The sequence below is a fragment of the Enhydra lutris genome, unplaced genomic scaffold, assembly GCF_002288905.1.
Source record: "Enhydra lutris kenyoni isolate GAN:26980312 unplaced genomic scaffold, ASM228890v2 scaffoldscaffold28, whole genome shotgun sequence".
NCBI classification, from domain to species: Eukaryota; Metazoa; Chordata; class Mammalia; order Carnivora; family Mustelidae; genus Enhydra; species Enhydra lutris.
The window spans coordinates 19,452,897-19,477,358 of record NW_019154112.1 but is presented as its reverse complement, the minus strand read 5'-3'; the positions used below and the strand labels follow the sequence as shown (position 1 = coordinate 19,477,358).

At 40.1% G+C, this 24,462-nt stretch overlaps 1 pseudogene; it reads right to left on the bottom strand.

The window, feature by feature from the left end:
* Positions 1-1,174: 1,174 nt before the first annotated feature.
* On the bottom strand, positions 1,175-23,976 carry LOC111152482 (annotated as a pseudogene).
* Positions 23,977-24,462: the final 486 nt, after the last annotated feature.

The following is a 24,462-nucleotide window of genomic DNA, read 5'->3' as shown; positions in this document are numbered from 1 at the left end:
GAATTTTTGTTGACGTGCAACACCACTGAAAGCTCTTACTTGAAAAACTGCATTAAATATAATATCACCTAAATTTTATAGACACATCTGAATCACCGCATTAAACTACTGTGTTTAATTTACTTCTAAAAAAAAAAAAAGCAGTATCTCTTGTCCTCCAGTTATTTAAGGGGTATATTTTTTAAAAAGAAAGTGGAGGTGAATTAAAAAGTGTGTAGAAAGTCATAAGTGTAAATTGCTTCCTAATATAATCTCTTGAGTTCATGTTTAATAAAGATAAGTTACTCAATCAACAATTACTCCATGTGTGAGGGTATTTGTACATAAATCACTTAGTTTGGCTTGGATCTAACATTGATAGGACATAATTGATCTTTAAAAGTTTTATGAAGAATCACAGACTGTGAAATTAAAGGCGGTTGTATTGTCTAACTTTGCCTTTCCATCAAACAGACACCTGTTTTCTTGGTAGTTGAAACCTTATTTTATATGTATAATTGACCAGTACATCAATTAACTCTGTCTCACAATAATTAACATCATGTTACCTTCTAGTTTTTATCAAGAAAGCCTATCAGAGTTTTCTAACCTGATCAACTTCCAGCTAGTATTTTTTCCCCACCCCCTCAAAAATGTTTTTTTTTTAAAAAAAGATTTTATTTATTTATTTGACACAGAGAGAGAGATCACAAGTTGGCGGAAAGGCAGGCAGAGAGAGAGGGGGAAGCAGGCTCCTCGCTGAGCAGAGAGCCTGATGTGGGTCTTGATCCCAGGACCCTGAGATCAGGACCTGAGCCGAACGCAGAGGCTTTAACCCACTGAGCCACCCAGGCACCCCTCAAAAAAAGGTTTAAAGCAAGCATTAAAACCTGTATAAAATGTATTCTGGTTCATGATTTGTTAAACCAGCTTGTCATTTAACTTTACATATTGCATAGTGTTGTTATATGTGACAAGAGTTGAAAAATATCCAGTAGGAGAGTTTTATTTTACTTTTCTTAATATATAACAAGCTGTCCCTTGAATTCCTTTCTCTTTTCCTGCCTACCTTCCTTCTCTCCTTTTTTTCTTTCTCTTTTTAGAAATGTTACTTTCTGTCAATCTTATTTCCAGTTTTCATTTAAGAGTCTGTGGAAGAACAGCTTAGAGCCACTCGGTGGTTGTTCCTTCTCATTCAAGTGGCCTGAGTACTGGGAGCTGCAGACCAGTCTTCAGTGGCAAGCCGAGTGCTCCAGTCTTCAGTGGGAACCACTGAATAGTCACAGAGGGCACCTGCCCTCCTTCATACCAGTCTGCAACCTTGGGTTGTGTGGCAATAAATCTGGGACCTGCCGTAATCCTTTCACCCTGGAATTCCTCCTTGGTCACAGCCTTTTCAACAGCAGCTTACTCTTCCTTTTCAATCTCTTCAGGATTTCTGTAGAAGGAGAGATCAAGTGTGACCTTTGTGGGTGTTCACATGAATGTGCCATGCAAGTGCAGAAATTCCTGGGCCAGCATCCGCCACATCAGACCAGCTGAGTGAGCTCCTTGTTGTTGTATGGGATGGCAATGTCCATCAGACTCTTCTCTGTGTTGCATAGAACAACGTAGGCAGGTTAACATAAGTTGCCTCTGTGAGAGGCTGGTGATCAACCCTGGGATTGGTAATCACCAGAAGTCTCAGCTTCTAGAAGGCTTCCAGGATCTGGTTAGTGAATGTCCCAGTTGTAAAGTGGCCAGCAATAGGAGTGGCTCCAATGACAGCCCAAACTTCATCACAGCCAGCTGGCCAGCATTCCTGGAGCCTGTGACACTCAGATCAACGGGGCTTTCAATGGCCTGAGCTGCCAGCAGAAACTTCTCCCAGGTTCTCTTCAGATTTATGATGTGGATGCCATTGCTTTTCTTTTTGTAGATGGAAGTCAAATTTGGTGCCACCTCAGTGGATTCCTGCTGCAAGGAATTTAAGGACTCCTCTTTCATGTGCAGGACATCAAGGACTCTTGATATGAAAGTTTCCCTCTAAGTTAGGATGGAAACACAGAACAACACAACAAAGACCCTTCTCTGGGTAGGTTGGAAAGCCTTTACTTTCTGATAATTCGTAAATGCTGTCATTACACTTGGAAAAGGGAATAGTTCTGGCAAACTGGATAGTATGCAGTAGTTAAAGACTGTGATTAAAATGTTTGGGAAGTATTGTGTGTATATGTATTTGTCTCAGTCACAAAATTTCATGGTCCCTCAGGTCATTTATATTAGTTTCCTAGTATTGCCATAACAAATTACCACACATGTATTGGCTCCAAACAGCACAAATTTACTATCTTACAGTGCTGGAGGTCAGTGTCTGAAATTAATTTCACTAGGCTAAAACCTTCTGGAGGTTTTTTGGAAAAGTCTACATTCTTATGTAGCTTCTGGAGGCTGCCTGCCTCCCTTGACTCATGGCCCATTCCTGCATCTTCACTCTGACCTTTGCTTCATTACACTGGGCCCGCTCAGATAATCCTCATCTCAAAGCTTTTAATCACATCTGCAAAATCACTTTTGCTATGTGTGTTTGGGCTCCCCAGGACCACCCTCTGGTGTGGTGCTTTGCTGAGAGGATGCAAAGAACTCAACATATAATAATATTCACAGCTACAATTTATCAGAGCACAAACACCAGTCACAACAACAATGAAACAAAGCCAAGTCAACCAAGGGAGACGGCACATGGGGCAAATTCTGAGGGAAAACAGGTGCAAGCTTTCAAGGGTCCTCTCTCAATGGAATCACATAGCATGTGTTTCCTTCCCTCGACAATGAGTTCTGACAGCACATGTAAAATGTTGCTAACCAGAGAAGTTCATTAGGGACTCAGTGCCTGGGGTCTTTATTGGAGCTGGTTATGTAGGCATACTTTGTCTGCTGTGTGCCAGAATTCCAGATTCCTAGAAGGAATGCAGATGTTCAACACAAAACATATTGCTTGCACAAACATTTTAGGCACAGTGAGCCGTTCCTACCAGTTAATGGTAGGAACACTCCAAAATCTAAATTCCCAGAGGTTAGCCAAGGGCTAATCTTGCAAGGAGGTCTTTTCAAGGATAGACATTTAGAATTGCTATGTTAACTCTTTCCTTCACACAATGTAAGGTAGCATATTACAGGTTTCGGGAATAAGAATGCAGACATATTTGGAGGGATTGTTATCTGTCTAGAGCATATGTATTTTACTTAGTTCTATATTCAGGCTCTAGCCCCAGTGCCTTGCATGAAGTGAGTGCATGGGAAATGTTCCTTCTTTGTGCATTGAGCTGTGATCATGATTTGTCATATTCCCTGTGTTACCACCATCTTTGTAAATGGCATTACCATTCACCCAGTACCTGAATAGAAAATCTACTTGACTCCTTCCTGTTTCTTGCTCTCCATTTGCAATCAATCATCAAGTCCTACTGATTCTACTCTCTAATATTTCTTGATTCCATTCCATTTCCTTCAGGTCCACTGCCATCATTGTAGTCTGGGCCACCATAACTTCTGGGCACCCTTTCTTTATATGCTCTGGACTGGTGTGAAGCTTCTAGTTTGCTTTCCTCCAATCCAGTCTCCAGATAGAAACAAGAGTGTTCTTTAGGAACACAAATCTAATCACATTACTGCTCTATTAAAAACCCTTCAGTGGTCTCTATTTCCCCAGACTCAATCTTTACCCTCGTTTATCTTGCACACTATACACTTTGCAGTCACAGTGAATTTCTCTTGGTTTTTCAAACAAAATATACTCCCTCCTTACCTCTAGGGTTTTACATGACTTTGCTCCTTTGTACCAAACACTTTCCTCCTTCTTTGCCAAGTTAGTTCTGATTATCCCTTCACTTGAGTCTCAGCAAAAACATTTCTTCCTCAGGAGATCTTACCAGGCATCTAAACAGGTTAGGTCCCTCGATTATCTGACCGTTTATATCCTGTACTTTCCTTATCATTATATTTAGCCCAAAAGTTATGATTTTGTCTATCTTCTCTGCCAGGTTATAATCTCCATTATGGCAGAGACTCTGTTTTGGTTGCCATTACATCTGTAACATATAGAACATGGAACTGGACATAATGTTTCCTAAATGAGTGAATGCATTAGTGCTGAGTTTTTAATTTCCTGGCTGCTTTGGAATACAGTCTGGCAGTTCCTCAAAAAGTTAAAGAAAGAGTTATCATATAGCCCAGCAATTGTACTTCTATATCCACCCAAGAGAAACAAAAATGTAACCCCCACAAAAAATTGTATATAAAATTTCATAGCAGCATATTGTTAGCATAATAGCCAAAATGTGGAAACAACTTGAATCTCCATCAATTGATGAAAGGAAAAATACAATGTGGTATATCCATGCAATGGAGTATTATTTGGTAATGAAAAGAAATGAAGATTATATGGTACAACATAGGTGGACCTCAAAAACATGCTAAGAGGCCAGTCACAAAAGACCACATAATGTATGATTTTTGAAATGCCCAGAATAGTCAAATCTATAAAGATGAAAGCTAGATTAGTGATTGCTTAGAACTGGGTATGTTGGGAAGAAATGGGGAAAGACTGCTAAGGATTGCCATGGTTTCTTCTTAAGGTGATAAAAATGTTTTAACACTGGTTATGGTGATAGATGCACACTTCTGTGAACATACTAAAAACCACTGAATTGTGTATTTAAAATTTATGAATTGTACAGAATATGAATTTTATATCAATATTATTTAGAAAGGATTGGAAACTTGTTAATGTATAATTCAACTTTGAAAGGGAGTTGATGGCGATTACGCTTAATTCTCACTAAGAAGAACATCGAACTCAGGAGGTATTAATTGAATGAGTGAATGGTTTATCATTCTCTATTGACTGAAACGCCCGGCCAGCTAGTTCACCTCACAACTCAAACAATCACGTAAGTGTTTTTCCTTGAGACAACCACTGCACTTTTGTATAGAGCAGAAGGGTTTTATGTATATTTTGTCACATGAAAATGTAAGAAGAAGTGAATTTATGAACTGAGAATTAATTTAAAAAATTAATGCTTTTCACTGATTCGTCAAGGACACTCTTAAGTGAAACAACCCTTTCATCCCACTCTTAGGTACAGAAGAATGCAATGACTGACTCAAGGCAGTAAGTTTACTCATGAACTCACATTGCTTTTGTACTATAAGTGCAATGTCAACGCAGTAGAAAAGGCAAAAGCTGCTTCTTATTATTATGAAAATGGTTTTGATCTAATATTTCCTCTGAGAAGATCTTGAGGACTCCTAGTGGGTCTGCAGACCACACTTGAGAGCTGTTGTCCACAGTGATATTAGCAACAAAGATCTGGCATGTATTTACAGATCTCCCTAAGTTGTGCCCCAGTGGTCTTTCTAGGGTTGATAATCATCTCAATCAAGTAGCAAATTATTCGGTCAAGTTTCTCCTTAATGCAGTACACTTCTAATTAAGGGAACAACATGGCTAATTGTTAAGTGATTAGCATTTCCTTGCTTTTCACTGTCAGAAGATGCATTAACAGCAATCACCTCAACCTTATTTTATCTGAACTCTTAATTTTTTGGTCTCTTCTCTGCTCCCTTATTAGAATAGCGAAGGGAGGTACCAAAGAAGTAGATAGAGATCAAGTCAGAGACTTTGTGGTAAGTAACCTTCCAGTAGTTCACAAAAATCTTCTCTATCTTTTCTGGGAATCTTTCTGGATGTTTTATGGTAATAGATTGAAGATGCATTGAAACATATTCTGACTGCCCTACATCTGGGAACCGAGAGGCCAGCCACCAAATTCTTGATTTGAGTTTCAAAGATGACATTCAGAGTTCAGTAGTCATGGGCATAGTTAGCTTCGACACATGAATAATTCTTCCAGCAACGATAGAAGGGAGAAACTGCCAAATCATTCTATAATTGGCAGTTAGGTTTTCAGATTAAGCTACCATGGTCTGTGGCAACTCCGAAGGATAGATAATGTACCCGTGGCAGGTTAGAGTTTTGCATTGTGTTAACATTGCCTTTGTTTAGCTTTTTGCTCTACCTTTCTTTGGGGGAACACTGACATTCTTCTTTGTGTTGCAGAAGATTTCTCAGCATGGCCAGGTGGCATTTAAACAGCCTAATGAGAAAGATGACTTGGCTCCAAGTGGCAATGTCAAAAGACACTTCGCAGCTGCCCCGTCGCAGAGGTCTGCAACGAGACTGACATTCTCAATTACTGCCCAGTGTCGTGTTGCCACCAGCCCCTTCTCAGCACCCACCTTCTTCAAGCAGCATTCATGCCCTCTCTTCATCCGTTCAAGTGGTGCTCTGGCACGAAGGAAGCTGTGCTTTATCTCCCTAATGCATCTTGCTGTCTTTGGCACGTTTGTTGTTTGTTGTTGGTAGTGCCAGGGCTCAGCTGTTACATGACAAGCTTTGATAGAGTGAATCAATTGTTGTTTTTTCTTCTTGAAATACCCATCAGACTTTGTACTTCCCCTTTAAAAATGAAGGCTGCTTCATAATGATTACTATTGGGAATAAGAAAAATATGACACAAGAAATTTATATCATTTTCACTTTTGATCGCGGCGGATGAATCGTCAGGAGAAAAATAAGTCTTGGTTTTTCACAGTGTTCATTTAGATGGGAACAAATGCCAGATGTCCCAGAAATCTCACTTTCTGGGAATACACTATCAAGAGTATCCTGATTTAGCTTTAACTTTTAAAACTCCTTAGAAAGGGGCGCCTGGGTGGCTCAGTGGGTTAAGCCGCTGCCTTCGGCTCAGGTCATGATCTCAGGGTCCTGGGATCGAGCCCCGCATCGGGCTCTCTGCTCAGCAAGGAGCCTGCTTCCTCCTCTCTCTCTGCCTGCCTCTCTCTCTGCCTGCCTCTCTGCCTGCCTGTGATCTCTGTCTGTCAAATAAATAAATTAAAAAAAAAATTAAAAAAAAAAAAATAAAACTCCTTAGAAAGACAGAGAGAGAGAGAGAGAGAGAGAGAGATCATTATTTTCAGCTTTCCTCTATCCCAAAAGGGCAGGAGCCCTCAAAAGAGTACTTTTTGGGAGTCCAGGAGATTGTTTTTCACCTGAGGGTTATTTGAAATTTCCTGTGGATGGCAAATCTGGGGTCAGGCTTGAGGATTTGTGATCTAAACAGTCTTGACCCTGCTTCCTATAAAGCCACAAATTGATATTGCTAGGACTCATTGCCACAGGATAGTATCCAGCTATCGAACATCCAGATAAAATTGAGTAATAAATTCCAAGAGTCAAATGTTCCTTGTTTTTGAGCAATTGAATGAAACCTTTTAAGCCCAAATAGTATTCAAATCTGACCCTACTCCAAGTTTAAAAAACTATCATAAGAAAACTGTTAAGTTTTTCGTCTGGTGTTTAAAATATGGCTGACTCTAATTTATGGTTTAAAAAGGCGAGGGGGAACTAGAACATATTCATGTCCTATCTTTGTCTGTGGTTTGTATTCTATGAGAAAGCTTCCACAACACTGTGCAAACAGGTTTATATAGAAAAACAGAAGGTTCTTGAGGTCAATGGCTCTTCTTAACTGTACTAAAGGTCAAAACTAGCAATCAGCCAGTTTTACCAGTTATATGACCTTGGACAAAGTCACCTCTACATACCTTAGTTTTCTCAACCGTGAGATGGTGATAACTATAGTACTATAGAAGTTTATGTAAAGATTAAATGAATAAATACAATAAATATAATAAAGCACTGGAACAGTGTCTGGCACATAACAAATACCACCTAATTGTTAGTTTGGTTGTAGTGTATAATAATAGAATAAGTGTTGTATTTGAGGTAATTCTAGGTGTCCAAGAAAAAAGATAAGTATAGAGGAGAGAAAGAAAGAGGGAAGTCAAGAGAGAGAGGGTCTTCCCTGTGATAAGGAAGGGGAGAGAGGTTGGTGGGTCACAGCCAGTGTGGGTCCTGGCACTCTTCCATGGAAACAAACTCTCTGAGTGAGTAGAGAGTTTTCTTGAAGGCTGTACATTTCACACAGAGAGCCTTCACTCTGAGCACAGGGCCTTCTAGCCTTGCCTAAGACTCTCATGTTCCAATGAAGGGATGATCTCAGCCAGATCTCATCAGTGATTGGTGAAGATGGATGAACCAGGACCAGGTGGGGAGCAGGGGGTGAGAGGGAGTTCCCACCTACCCATGGTCCTTTTACACATATAACTTTTGTGTATTCTGAAGGGAAGGAGAACTCAGTAGGCTGGGTATTTGGGCTTAAATTTAGTTTATTTAATGTCTTCTGTGCACCTGGATTGTGGACTGAGCTTTATAGCCACTGCACTGATTGGCTCTTATAATGGTATTATTTATAGATGTGTTCTTTAGTATTTCACACATGTCCTGTTTTCCAAAGTATGTTATATCTGATAGCAGGGATCATTTAAAAATACCTGTCATCTTGCTCCATTGTGCCTGGAACATCATGTTCTGTGCACAATGGGTGTTTAGTAAACATTGATTCGCTGTCCAGGGCCCCGAGGACAGAGGTTCTCATCTGGAGTGTTAGGCAGGCATATACCATATTCCTTTACCAAATTACACGACACAACATTTTATCAGAGTATAACATTTTTGTCTTTGCTATAACTGGATACTGTCCTTCAGAACTCAGTGAGATGTAAGAGAGCAAATGGGTTGCCTGATACAGTGTGGTCTATATAAGATTGGCACTGAAGAAAGAGGGTTTGTTTATTGGAACATGTGAGATCTTTTGCACCTTGAGGATATTAGAGGTCAGGGGACAAGACAGCTGTATTCAAACAGCCGTACAGAAAACCTTACAGTAAGACTGCAAGAGAACGAATGAAGCCATACCTAGGGAAGCTTTTATGGAAACCATGAGATGTTATATTACAGTAGTGATTTCCATGTTATTGTTAGTAACTTTGATGATGATTTTGATATTTAATTCCTTCACGTGTGCTGCCAAAATTCTAAAATTCAAGAGTGTGACAAATTCCAATATGATTGAAAACTACTTCTTTGGCATAATTACATCTTAAAGAAAATAGTATGAGGCACTTGAATGTGAAGTTCTTAATTCTTTCAACATCATTCTTTAGGGCTAAAAGGAGGTATTACCTAATTTAAAATATCTCCTATCTACTGGCAAGTGGTCAAGTGGGCCCTAAGCCACAAAGACCACTGTGGTTCCTACTTCGAATGGCCACATTTCCATAGATTCTTTTTTTTTTTTTTTTTTTAATTTTATTTATTTATTGGACAGAGAGAGATCACAAGTAGGCAGAGAGGCAGGCAGAGAGAGAGAGGAGGAAGCAGGCTCCCCACCAAGGAAAGAGCCCGATGTGGGGCTCGATCCCAGGACCCTGGGATCATGACCCGAGCCGAAGGCAGAGGCTTTAACCCTCTGAGCCACCCAGGCGCCCCTCCATAGATTCTTTTGTGAAGAGAGAAGAAGCCCAAATGTGTTTAGACAGTTTATGCATCAGCTTAATGCTTACATCAGTTTCCCTTGAGCCCCAAATTCCATGGGTAGTTGTTGTTTTTTTTTTTTAATATTTTTGCCATTTTATTGTTTTGTGGTTGTATCTGAAGATTTTTCTCTGATCCTTTCTTGTCTTCCTTAGAGGGACACTTTTAGGTTAACTGCTGCCTGGCAGTAAACCTGTACTCATTAGATAGATGTATCAGTTCTCTCTGACCCCTATCCCCTCCGGCTCTTACAACAGAGCAAAAGGTTTTCTCTTTGAGGGTTAGTGCTCTGTGATAAACTTCAGCCAATCTCCCACCAGATGTTACTCTGATGCTTTGCATACCATGGACATTCATTTTTGTAACTATTTTTGATACTCTAGAGAAGGCTTGTGTCAGTCATTTGGACCTTAGAGCACAGATACATTTCCTATAGAAGAGTTCTCTAGAAATGGAGATGAAAAGGGCAGGTTCTTCTCTTGCATACCTTAATTGATGGCTTTCACAGGAAGATTCATAACTTTTTGTTAGTTGCTCTTTACTTTCTTCACAGTCTGAAGTCCTGGGGTGCTTTCTGTTACCTGAAGATGTTTGGTCCTTCTGGATTTCAATTATGTAGGAACTAAATGGTCCTTGGGACCATGAGGTAGGTGATCAATGCTTCCTGGTTTCTGATGCCTCAGCCTAGAGACCCATCTTCCTGTAGATGGTTCTCCAGTATGGTCACAGAATGAGAGGTTCCAAGACAAGGACCCAAGGGATACTGTGCACACAGGGCTATTGGTCACAGGTGAGGAACCCTGAGATCTTTTAAATCCTATAAGCTTAGAAGGGGCTGTTGGCAAACCTGCCCAATCTTTGCCCCCAAGGAAGACATTCTTTTTTTTTTTTTTTTAAACCTTGGAATACAAACAAATCTCCTCTAAGGAAAGCAGGAAGACTTTTTATCTTGGAGCAATAAAATAAATGTGCTCTCTGACCAGGAGAGTGACATTCTCTCTAGCTTCTGTGGCTGTGGGTTATGCAAACATCTTTAAACAAAGCCATTATCTGGTAACCATCTACGTATAATGCACTGGGTTTGGCATCGCGCAAGAAGCAATAGAGACCGTTAGATCTGGATTTGAATTTGAGTTCTGCTATTTACTAGCTAGGCCATCTTGGGTAAGTTACTTAAAATCCCTGTAAAATAGATGGTAATAGTTTCCTCATCATAGAGCTCTTGAAAAAATCAAGTGAGACAGTGTTTTTATAGTACTTAGTACTGTAATTTGATAATCATAATAACACATTCTAAAAGTTAGGGCTGCCTTAGCTGAGATTAACAGAACACTTGTCAGCAATAGCTTAAAAAACCAAGGGGTTTTCTTTTTTCACATAACAACAAGGCCAGAGAGAGACAGCCCAGAACTGGCTCAGCTCCTCACTAATGCTGCCTGTCCCAGGATTGCTCTCCTTCATGGGGCTTTAAGCTGGTGGCTCCTGTTTTTAATGGTGGCAAGTGGTTGCTGCTCCTCCATACCTATCTGCAGCCTTGAAAAAAGGAGGTGGAAGGACCAAAGTCTTCTGCTTGCAAGCTTTGCATTTTCTCATTGGCAGGTTCTGGGTTCCATGGCCAGTCTTTGCTTGGAGATATTTTTAGTTGTGTACACAGTGACCCCAAACAAAACTGAAATTCTGTGTGACAGGAAGATGTGGAATGGATACTGGTAGTCAACAATGGTAGCAATGTCTGCCCCAGACACAATCCCTGTGTGCAAGCTGTTCTAAAATGGTGCTTCAGTGAGCAATAAAAACTTTTCCTTCCTGGCAGTCACAGACTGTGGTAGGTGTATGCTTTTTATTAGACATTTATATTTAAATTTGAAAAGGTTAATTCTATTCAATCCAGTGGTCAAAGGACAGATATATTCCCAGCTTCCAGATTTCAGGCACTGTGAATAGCATATTTGGTGGAGCCTGAAATGGAACAGAATGAACATATTACAGTTAATTAGGCCTACTGGAAAGCCTTATTGCCCCTAACATAGGTAGCCTAATTACTTTATATTTTAATTTCCTCTTCTTCATTAACAGGTACTAAGGGGCATCTTCAATGAATTGGCTCTCAGCACTTTTTGGCTTAAAGCTTCTGTTTTCATCTTTATATTATGAAGAATTGGTCAACTGGGCATCAAGTCATTCTGTGTAGCCTAGTTTTTTTGGATGTGAAATAAATTATTAAGTTCAGGATTATTTATTTCAGTGATTTTTCTCTGCTATAAATGTTACTAAAATGTATTTCAGAATCCTTAATGAAGAGATACTGTAAATAACCTATCCTAATTTTGACGGTTCAGAATCACCTTTGAACATCAGTTCTTATGAAATTTTATAGTCATATACACTGATATAAAACTCTTTTCTTACTTGCTTTTTTTTTTTTTCATAAAATGAAAACTGTTTCATTGTCAGACTCTTTGGGATGGTGTAATACCATCCCAAATACCAATACCATCCCAATACCATGATGCTTCCATCATCTTTAGAGAAGTTAGTCAGTGCCTTCACTGTTACTCCCTCTACTTTTGACTTTTCATCCCTATTCAAATAATTGTTAATAATTACATATTTAATAATTCTATAGTTGGGCCACAAGCATGAGTCTATGAACTTACTTCCACCATCCCTTCTCATTTGTACTAATTTCATTGGTAAGTTGAGAAAGGAGCTCTCTCTTACCCTTTCAAAGAATTTTAGAGGTGTTTCAAATGGGCTTGCTCCAAAGTTGAGGTTTGCAAACATTTTCCGTAAAGGGAAATCAGTACACATTTTAGTCTTTGTGGGTCATATACAGTCCCTGTCATAGATTTTCCCCCTTCTCTTTCTGACAAAAACAGATCATGGATCTGACTTGGCCTGCAGCTAAATGTTGTTGCAACTTGCTCCAAAACATAGTTCTTTACCACTAAAGCAGTGTTTTCCAAAATATTTTGAAAGTGGACCTTTATTATTAAAAAAGCTTTGAACTTGTACTCAGAGTATAGGTATTTATTTTTATTTATAAAATGTTCACATGTTTTTATCCAACTGATACTATGTGCATTATAAAACATGCACAAAAATAGAAATTTAATTCTTTTTTTTTTAAAGATTTTATTTATTAATTTGACAGACAGAGATCACAAGGAGGCAGAGAGGCAGGCAGAGAGAGAGGAGGAAGCAGGCTCCCCACTGAGCAGAGAGCCCGATGTGGGGCTCGATCCCAGGACCCTGGGATCACGACCTGAGCCAAAGGCAGAGGCTTAACCCACTGAGCCACCCAGGCGCCCCCAAAAATAGAAATTTAAAAGTGTCAGATAAAGCGTAGATACAAATAGGAGCTCTAAAGGTTCTTTCTGTTCCTCAGGAGATCATCTTGCCCACTTCCTGGAGAATCTGCATTTCATCTTGGAGTTCTCTCTATTAGAGGAAAGAGATGACACTTCTCACATGACTCCAGCCCTGCAATTTTCTAGATCTTAATATCAGCTTTTACCTTGAGTCTACTTAAACCCAAGGGAACTTGATTCATTGGAACCTGCCAACATAAAGGTTGAAAAACATTACAAGAATAGACTTGAAAAAAAAAAATCAGTTTTCTAAAACTATTCAGAGAATAGACTATCATCAAAATGAAGGTCCTCAAGACTGTGAAATTCTCCTTCAAGATCATGATTTATTAACTATCTTTCACTGGTGAATATATAGTCTTCTACTGTGATGTCTCACTTGAAATGCCAAGGCCACCTTTCCGGAAACAGCACACAACACAGGTACTAGTGCATTTACTTATAAAACTGTTGGGACTTCCTAGTGAGTGGTAGCCTGAACCCAGGGAACTTTCAAATTATTTTCTAAGCACCATTATGGAACATGTCCTGCATTGGACTAGAGATTCTTAATTTTGGCTTCATGGATTCTATAAGTGGCTGTAAATTAATTTTAGTGTATTGATGAACATGTTAAAATTTTTATGCAAAATGGGGAGTAAGGACCTAATATGAGCTTATTTCTGGGAATATGGCCGTAACTATCTATTTAGGAGACAGCAATCACACCAGCTATTTTATTAGAGAGAATTACGAAGACTGCTAAGTGTAAAATTATCAACACGGTAATTGAAAAGGCAAAAAGACATTCTGAGTTATAAGAGAAGCAGCTAATTTCAGGAAGCAGCTGCTACTCCTAGAGTTGGAGTAAAACAGGTCAGAGGCTGGAGGAGCCACCGTCCACGTGGTGCTGGGATTCTGTCCTGTTAGGGGGAACAGGGGAGGCTGGTGCCAGCTCTCGGAGGGGGCAGAAAGAGGTTGGTTCTGAGAATGCTGGAATCTCTTCGTTAGACTCAGTTTCCTAAACAAACTGCCTCTGCTGGGGTCACAACGCATTGCGTGGTGTGCTGCTCCCAGGAACCACAAGGTGACTGGAAGCCAACGGAAGATTCCTCTTCCTCCTCCTCCGTTGCGGTCTCCCTGAAGCGCCCCCTATTGGCAGACTCTGACAGGCATCAGCCCGCGAAGCGGAAATGCGGCTTGCAGCGTGGCGGAGTTGGGTGGATTCAGAGCTTTAAATAAACTCAGGGCCAGTGGCCCACAGTTTCCATGAAATCCTTAAAGGGGACCGGAACTCCAAAGGTTAACACTTCTGCTGTTTATTTCTGAATACTTGAGGAAGAGGATTATTTTATGTATGGAGGTGTTGCTTCCCAGGTGTAGGTAAATGAGAATGTGAACATTCCAAAGTATTTCATTTTCTGGGTTCCGGTACCACGTAATGCAGGCAAACTGGTAATTAATCCGTCATGAATGTTCTGGAACTAAACTTCTGAAATTCTGTGGTGAAGTTTCATTTCTTTTCCTCTCATGTGTTGCATCTTCTCTTTGTCTGACAAGTCATTTCATTTCTGAGGACAGTGTAATGCCCATGATCTGTGGAGGTCCCTGGCGCCGGGATCCCCCAGGGAACGGTGTGTGTGCTGCTCCCCTGCGCCGCTGGCCATGATGAATGCGGAGGTTAGAGAAGCCGGGAGAGCTAAGCTAGTCAGGGCAGCCCACCCCCAGCTAGTTAGGTGGTCCGTGTTTAGCAAGAGGGCATCTCTCTCAGGGGGTGAAGTTGGGAGACATGAGCTAGAAGCTGCCCAGCGGCCCTGTTCCTCGTGGTGAGGAGGAAGCCCCTTTGAAGAACGAGGCAACTGAGCCAACCCAGGGAGAAAAGCAGGGCGGAGTGGCCGAAGTCCCGCAGCTTTCCAGTCCTGGTGCCAGTGTCCTTGTAACAGCTACACGCATGTGCACACATTTGGCTTGCCTGAATCAAGCCTACTTTCTCTTCTTAAGCTTGTTCAAATTGGTTTTCTACCATTGGTACCCAGTAGAGGGCTGCCTAAAGCAGCTCTGCTATGTTGCTTTTGTGTATACCATTCAGACCATTCATCTTTCACGGACTCTGCTGCCATAGTGGTAACGGGGTGGTGAAATTTATCTGCAAGATTGTTTGAGACGTAAACGAGAAAATGTATGGGAAGCACTTAGCATCGTGCCTATCGTAAAGTGCCCACTAGAAAGACGTTGTCGTTGACTCAGTAGTACTGTATCATCAATAGCCTAGCTTGTCATAGACTGTGTTGGGGGCATAGCAATCTCTTCCTCTGCCTCTTGGGCTAGTCTACTACACCATTTGGTACCCTGACACTGTCAAGGACCAATGTGGTTCAGGGAGATAATTATTAACCCACATCAACAATGCATCATTTCTTCGAAGACGTTCACCTAAGTTTAGTAGGACAGGTGTCCATGCGGCAGGCATCCCTTTAGGCTTTAAAGTTATTTAATTTTCTCTTTTTCTTCTGCTGTGCTTCACTGCCATCCTTCTTTCTTTTTTTTTTTTTTTAAATTTTGTTTTATTTTATTTTTTTTTTCAGTGTTCCAAAATTCATTATTTATGCACCACACCCAGTGCTCCATGCAATGCGTGTCTTCCTTAATACCCACCACCAGGTTCACCCAATCCTCCAGCCCCCTCCCCTCCAAAACCCTCAGTTTGTTTCTCCAGCATCACTATCAGCTGTTGAATCCCTGCTGTTCGTTCGTTCTTTCTTTCTTTCTTTCTCTCTCTTTTTTTTTAAGATTTTATTTATTTGACAGACAGAGATCACAAGTAGGCAGAAGGCAGGCAGAGAGAGAGGGGGAAGCAGGCTCCCAGCTGAGCAGGGAGCCCGATGCGGGGCTCAATCCCAGGACTCCGGGATCATGACCTGAGCCGAAGGCGGAGGCTTTAACGCACTGAGCCACCCAGGTGCCCCCCTGCCCTTATTTCTAATGGGTGAAGTCACTGGCTATCCGTGTGAATCTGTTTTCTCTTAAGTTTTTCCTTTTATTATGTTTCTTCCAAATCTTATTACATCTCTTTTGCTTCTTGGCTTCTCATGTGAAAAGTTTCATTATGTATGTATGTATGTATTGTATTTCAGAAGACCAATGCAATCATTTCTATGAGAATTGTAACTTATGCAGACTAGCATATTCTTACTGGCACAAGATAGGAAGCTAACATAATCAGAAGGTTGCTTGGTGGGACTCCTGGGTGGCTCAGTTGGTTAAGCAGCTGCATTCGGCTCAGGTCATGATCCCAGCGTCCTGGGATCGAGTCCCACATCGGGCTCCTTGCTCATCAGGGAGCCTGCTTCTCCCTCTGCCTCTGCCTGTCATTCTGTCTGCCTGTGCTTGCTCTCTCTCCCTCTCTCTCTCTGACAAATAAATAAATAAAATCTTTAAAAAAAAAAAAAAAAAAAAAGAAGGTTGCTTGGTGCTCTAGGAATCAGTGTTAGAGACATGAAGTGACCCCCTCCCCCCAACATAGGTGTTCGATTCAGCCATTATTGGTGCAGGCTTGAGAGGATAAAAGTACTTTTTATTCAGAAATTATTTTGAATTAATATCAAACCATGCAGCTGAAGATTTTGCAATTGCTACTACTTAAAATGAATAATTTGAAAATAAAAATAGAAAAAAATTGTTTTGAGTGTCTGAAAACCTATCTGAGCCTCATAAATACAAAGAAACGAAGATGTACTCAATTCCCAAACAACACAACAAAAATTAAAAAATCCAAACTAACAAAGCAAGTGGGATTGAGTGATGCCTGGGAAAATTTCTTATAATAATCATTAAACAAATTTTTATTAAGAAGGCAAATGTCTTCCTTTGTATAAATTCTACCCAGCTTGGTCAAGTGTAGTGTTATCAAATTAATACTTTCAGGCACATAGTCAACTAATTTAAATGAGTTGATCGAAATTGACCTTCTTAAATGACTGAAGTAACTGCTGATTGTTCAGCTACTTAAATCATATAGGCATGGTTTGAGACAAACTTCAAGACGCATTCTTGCACTGAGACAGTGGGGCGTAATAATACATCTACGTTTCTGTCCTATGCCCCAACTTGCCCATGTGTTCTAAGCTCATACATTCAGTTGCCCACTGGAGAGTCCACATAGATGACCAACAGATACAACAACCATAAAACATCCAAAACAGGATTTAAGACTTCTTCCTGTTAAACCTACTGCTCACCTTCTCTTTCCCATTGCACCAGAATCCTGAGATATTCTTGACATCTCTATTTTGCTCACATCCTACATAGAGCCCATCAACTGGATGTTCGAAGTATACCCCAGTTCCAGAAATCACATAAGCCTAAGTATTATTCCCATACTCAAAATGCTCAAGACATACTTAGTACACACAAAATTGCACTCAGGTGATTTTTTATTTCTCATTTACATTTTCAATATTTTCTCTAATTATCACATGTAATTTTTATAACCTGAAAATAATTCTGTTTTACATTTCTGCTTTTATAAGAAATATAACATTTTATATACAAATTAAAGAAAGCATTTCTTGGTACAGCTTTGCTTTCTTTAATCACTTGATTTGATACACATATCCTGTGGCTAATGTCAGAGGCTTCATTTTGTTTTGACTATTTCTATTACCAGTTAGATAAAAGATAATAGATACTCAGAGACACTAGGAGACAGCATAGTGTAGCAGGAAAGACATGGATTTTAAACCACAAGACCTAGGATCTAGTTTATTTGACAGTGGATTAACCAAGTAGTTTTTTAGCCAGTTGACTGAAATTTTCTGTCCCTCAGCTAAAAAAAAAAAAAAAAAAGGAACTAATAATATCTGGCTTATCTACCACACGGAATTTCTGTGAAGTTCAAATTACCTATTTAAAAATGTTTGAAATGTAAAACACTAACTGTAAATGTAAAACACTATTTTTAACTAACTGATGTTAGTTAAAAATAATAGAATTACTCGATGGTCAAATGGTGAGTTGTAAAATCTTCAGATGGAGTGATGAATTAGCTTAAAACATCAAAGTAAATTAGGGTTCAATTGAGTATTGTACTTGTCATCTGCTATCTTAACCCAATATCCATATGTGTAGAGGGTGGTTAGATTAGTGGATGTCAGATGCTAACTGACTAAAAATTAAAACGACAGATGTTGAGTTGGAGCAGTGCTGCTCATCAGAGAAGACAGCTGTACGCAGCTCAGAGAAAAACTGCGTTATTAAGTGGATGGGCTTTCTTCTAAACCTTGAGAGAGCAGCTAAGAGTTTAGGTGTGTGAGAGGACATAGTGCCCAGATCTGGGTGGGGAGAGAGGCTGCCCCTGGTGGCTCTGTCAGGGCAGCTACAGGCTGACCTTGAGAAAGGGGTCCCTCTTGGGTGGTGGATCTAGGAGAAACTTGGTTTTGCCAGTCCTGGAGAACTGCAAGTAATGGTGATGAGGTTTAAGGGAAAAAAGCTCTTAGCCCACTAGGGAAATTGAGAGTTGGGGCCTTAGAAGACAGAACAAGAGAGTTTTGAGATCTTTATTCAGTTTAAAGCAACCCAAAACTTACTGAGTACCAGAAACATTTTCTATAGTTCCTGTATTTAAATGTTATCATATTTAATCTTTAGCATGCACTTTTGGATAGGTGTTTTCTTTAAGTTTTTTTTTTTTTTAAACTTATTTGACACACACAGAGAGAGAGAGCACAAGCAGGGGGAGTGGCAGGCAGAGAAAAAGACTCTCCACTGAGGAAAGAGCTTGACGTGGGGCTTGATCCCAGGACCCTGGGATCATGATCCAAGCCAAAGGCAGATGTTTAACTGACTGAGCCACCCAGACACCCCTGGATAGATATTATTATCAGTTTACAGATGGGAAAAGTCGAGTCTCAGAAGGGTTAGAGAAGTTGCTCAAGACCACCTATTAGTAAGTGACCAATATGAAACTGAAATCAACTTCGGTTGGCTTCTTTCCACTATATCCTCTTGAATGTTGGTGAACTTTTACATAGTAAAGGCCTCGACTGTGCATGTTAATGATTTTCAGAGAGACTCCTGTGAATTTTTTCATGGGTGGTGGCAGTCTTTGATACCAGGGAATAATGCTATTGGAAGCAATGAACCCTGGTGATATGTGGAGCTCCTTTCTTTAAGGAAGGGCACTAAGATTTGTGGCTTTGCATCTCTGAAAGATTCTCATGATTTTTCTCAAGACAGATATTTTCTTGATAAAGAAACATTTTCTTATTTTTTTAAGGGCTTAAACTCACAACCCTGAGATCAAGACCTGAGCTGAGATCAAGAGTGAGACATTTAATTGACTGAGCCACCAAGGCACCCCAAAACATTTTCCTATTTTAAAGATGGTCTGGGGCGCCTGGGTGGCTCAGTGGGTTAAGCCTCTGCCTTTGGCTCAGGTCATGTTCTCAGGGTCCTGGGATCCAGTCCCGCATCGGGCTCCCTGCTCATCAGGGAGTCTGCTTCCCTCTCTCTCTCTCTCTGCCTGCCTCTCTGCCTACTTGTGATCTCTCTCTGTCAAATAAACAAGTAAAATCTTTAAAAAAAAAAATAAAGATGGTCTTTACAACATCCCCCCCAAACCTCACAAAAATCAGTGTATATTAATGTAAGAACCTGAGATTTTTAGCTATACTGAGAGCTCCAGATGGTCTCATTCAGGTGTAGGGAAATGGCAGAGCTACCTATAATTCATGACCTGCTTCATGGAGTCAGGGACATTATTTTACAAGGACACTGTTTCATTATCACTTTTCTGCTCCAAGTCACAAAACAGAACACATGGTTTCAATGAGATCTTTTCTGTCAGGTGTAGCGCCTTTTCAAATTCTTCAAGACAAGACTTTTGTGTTGGGACAAATCCAAGAGTTAGTAAAATTCCAGCCTTTTTAAATCCAGTCTTTTCATGAAGATTTACGTGGTCTAATGTATCATGATGGACATAAGATACTCTTTGAATTTTGTTGGCTTCACGTTTTCATTGGAAAAGACCTTTTAATAAAGCACTGAGATTTTTGTTTTTAATTTATGTTCAATTATAGAAGTAAAATAAAAAAATATAAAAAATTTATCATACTTCATTTTCTTTGGTATTTTACATCTAAGTTCCATTAAACAATTTCTGAAAATACTATGTCTACAAAAATAAGGTAGTTTAAGATCTCTTTTATTCTTTCTAAAGGAAAATTATTCTATATATCTTAGCAAGAAAACAATAATGGATATAAATTAAGTGACCATGTACAGTACAGATAGTACACTACTATGCTATATTATCTGGAGTCAACACTGCTTTAATAATGTAGTTTGCTATAAATAGAATATACATCACAAAGTCTTATTTGACATTTATCACAAATATATCTAGAAAAAAATTAAAGACAAAAAATTTGGCACCTGTTTCATGTGGTCCCCGATGTCAATCCATGGTCCTCATGTCACAGTTTAAGAAATGATGTTTGGGGCACCTGGGTGGCTCAGCCATTTAAGCATCTGCCTGTGGCTCCGGTCATGATCAAGCCCCATGTTGGGCTCCCTGCTCGGGGGGGAGTCTGATTCTCCCTTTCCCTCTCCCTTCCACCCCCTGGCTTATGCATGCACTCTTTCTTTCTCTCTCTCTCAAATAAATAAGATCTGTAAGAAAAAAAGAAGAAATGTTATTTTAGGGAAAAAAACAAACATTAGATACAGTATAAGAATAGTTAAGTACTAGGGCACCTGGGTGACTCAGTCATTAAATGTCTGCCTTTGGCTCAGTTCATGACCTCAGGGTCCTGGGATCAAGCTCCACATCTGGCTCCCTGCTCAGCGGGAGGCCTGCTTCTCCATCTCCCACTCCCCCTGCCTGTGTTTCTTCTCTTGCTGTCTCTCTGTCAAATAAATAAACTCTTAAAAAAAAAAAAAGAATAGCTAATTACTGTGATCTGTAAGATATACCCTTTCTATTGTAAGAAATTTTAATTGTGTGATTCAGTTGTATAAGTCAATTGGCTTATCTGGTTGAAATCAAGGACAGAAGATTTGCTATTGTGTGGCAGAATTAAAAATTCCTTTATTTAGAAAATAGTTTATAGTTTGCAGTATGTTTTCAGGTAAATTACTTTGTATGTGCTAAGACTGTGTTTCAGTTATCTGTTCTAGGTAGCAAAATACCTCCAAATTTGATGGCTTGAAACAACGTTGGTTCTCTCTTATGGTTCTGTGTGGCTTCTTTTGCTGCACATAGTGTTGGCTGGTATCACTCATGCAGCTGCAGTCAGCCAGAAGCTTGGCTGCGACACTTTGGTTCTTCACATGGTCTCTCTCTCCAGCAGGATCACTGGGACTTCCTTACAGAATGGCAGCTAGGTTCTTAAAAGGTAGTGAGCCAAGAGGATGAGACTCAGTGTGTGAGCCTCTGCTTGCATCATGCTTGCTAATATGCCATTGGCCAATGTGAGTCAGGTGGGTAGGTCCACACAGGAGGAAACTTTACATGGGTATGACTTCTGGGAGGTGTGGTTTATTGGAGGCTGCCCATGTCAGAGTCTCCTACAGGCTGCTGTGTATCTCCTAGTTATCTGTGCACCTCTGCCTTTTTTCCTAATTTTTAACAGGATGCATGGCTAGCCAGAAGAAAGACTGTGTTTTCTATACCAACACTTATCAAATTGTGGTTGGGAAACTACATTTTTGGGCAATGGGATTCAAGAAGTGTGTGGACTTTTAGGTAGTGTCTTTGTCATGTACCCATTACCAGGTGACAAATTAACTGCAATGCTTAGCAACTGAAAACAACAAACATTTATTTTTTTCCCATAGATTCTGAGAGTCAGGATTTGGGAGCAGCTAATCTGGATGACTTCGATTCACAGTCTCTCATATGGTTGAGAAGGGCTACCATCATCTGGAAGTTGACAGGCTGGAAGGTCACTTCCATGATGGCTCATTCATACAGTATTGGCCAGAAGCCTCAGTTCCTCACTGGCTTTTGGCGGGATGCCTCAGTTTCTCATGATGTGGACCTTTACATAGGGTTGCTTGAGAGGCAGGTGGGTTCGGCTCATGTCATGGAAGTTAGCTTCCCCCAGAGTGAGAGGGAATGGAGAGAAGGGAAAGGAGGATAGAGGAACCAAAATATCTTTTATGACCTAGTTTTGTAAGTCACATATTATAACTTCTGTATTCAGTTGGTCCCACAAATCAACCGTGAGGGTGGAGGGAACTATACAAGAGTGTTAACACTAGGAGGCAGGAATCTGGATCACCCTGGAGACTGTCTACCACAGTGTCATTAAAGGTAAGCTGTATTTGTTTTTTCTTATTTTGAGCTTCTAGGATTTCTTAATACTCTAAGCAGTTATGTGAAACAAAACTGAGCAAACCAAATTCCATACAAAATATTCTCTACAGTGTAGCTAAGTTCCAGTTCATTCGTACTCTTCACTCTCATTAGGGGAAGAAAAAAACCAAAAGAAATCATTTCTTAAAACTAGAAACACTTATGACAATATTTACTGAGAATTCTGTTCTCTAACCTGCTAGGAGTGTTTTGGGATTGTTTGAAAACAATTTAAAGAACATGGCCTGAAACAGAAACATTGCTGTCTTATTCATATTCATTGCAAAAATAATTACAGATTATTGTTGGCAAACTCTTTTTTTTTTTTTTTAAACAAACTATAAATGGACCAGTGTAAACTATGTGGTATAAAATGAATTTTTGTATTGACCAGTTCTGCTATTGCTTTCCAGCTGTACTCATGGTGGAGCTGTTGGTTAAATCCTATCTTTAACATGTACAAGAAAATACTGATACTGTTTATAATTATGTAAGAGAAAGTAACATCCATTATGCTGTTTTTTCCCAATGTAAGTTTTGATGATTTGATTTCAGTAGTGGATGAAAGCATTGACTTTAAATTAGGTATTCATGGCTTAATGTCCCAGTCTGCATTAGTTTTCCTAACCACGTGTCTTCACATGCTCTAATAGGCAGTTCTGTCTTCTATAAAGAGGGAATAACAATACACACATCATAGGAAGATAAGATAAATAAGGCTTTTAATGAACATGCAATAAATAGACAAACTTGGCTAAATGTTCTTTATTATTTATTTATTTATTTAAAGATTTTATTTATTTATTTGACAGAGACAGATTCACAAGTAGGCAGAGAGGCAGGCGGAGAGAGAGAGAGGAGGAAGCAGAGAGCCCGATGTGGGACTCGATCCCAGGATGCTGGGATCATTACCTGAGCCCAAGGCAGAGGCTTAACCTACTGAGACACCCAGGTGCCCCGCTAAATGTTCTTTAAATAATTATTACATTTAGTGAATATATTTGGCTTCAGTGAATAGTTAGCGTATTTCCTACAACAAGACCTTCATTTAAGCAATTTCTTATGTATGTGTGTGTGTATGCATGTGCATGTATTTAAAAAGAGATTAAAGCCCTAGATGAGCTGAGATTAAGACAACATGTCTCTTCTATTGGAAAAATTCTTTTAAAGTTTCAGTTGTGCTAATATAGACAAATAACCAGAAACCATCCATCTATCCATTTATCCAACCAGCCAATCATTTAACCAACATTTGTAAGGTATCCATCATGTGGTGAGCATTAAAAATGCAAAGAGTAAGATATTTTCCCTGCCTTCCAGGATTTCCCAAACTAGTAAATATTTATATCAAAGTGAGAAATAAAGAAATAAAGCAATGTGTCAGTTGCTGTATTTGTATCGAATGGGCTGAAACCTCCATGCAACACTAGTTACTTGCACAGGAAGAAGCACTTAACTGCCCAGAAGAAGCTTCCTCTGGACCTTGAAGGATAACAAATAGTTCCCCAGATGGCTAAGGTAAGGACTAGGGGTGCTGGGAGGAGAGACGGAACTTTCTGGGTGGAGGCTGTAGCCCATGAGAAGATTAGAAGGAATGGAAGGACGTGATACTTTCTGAGGAACTTCTGTAGTTTTCGATGTGGGAAGGCAGAGTGCCCCTAGGGTGGCAGGCAGGGCAAAGCTGGAGAAGCAAAACATGACAGCTCATGAATGGGTTCATATCCCATGAGAAGGAATGTGAACTCTACCTTGTAGTTACCAGTGAGCATGAGCACGGTAACACTTCCATCTCGGTGGCTGTGTAGGACATACATCGTAGGGACCTGGCAAGAGGCTGCTATAGGCATCCAGAGAGTCATGGCAAGGGGCTGAACTAAGAGTCTGTGGATGTAACAGAAAGAAAATATGTCTGACTGGGCTGTGGTAGGGGAGGGGAGAAGGCAGGGAGGGGAATGGTGGTAAAGAGGATGCAGGGAGAAGTGGGTTTTGGTGTGGGGTACAAGAGGGATGGCAGTGTCAGTCCCTGAGAAGGAAACATGGAAAAAGGAGTAGGTATATGGGGGAAGAAGGGATGATGTATATACATTTTGGACATGACAAATCTGAGGTGCCCAAGGTAATCCAGGTGAAGATATCCTATACTAGTTTGATCCATGAATGTAGCCCAGGGATGAAGAGAAGTGGAGACTAAGTTCAAATCCCCTTTCGGCAAGCAGCAACATATGCACAGCATTGAACCTGGCTTTTTGAAAGGGGCCTGATCTACTAGGCAGAACTCTGAAATAGGTAAGGTCTGTCTT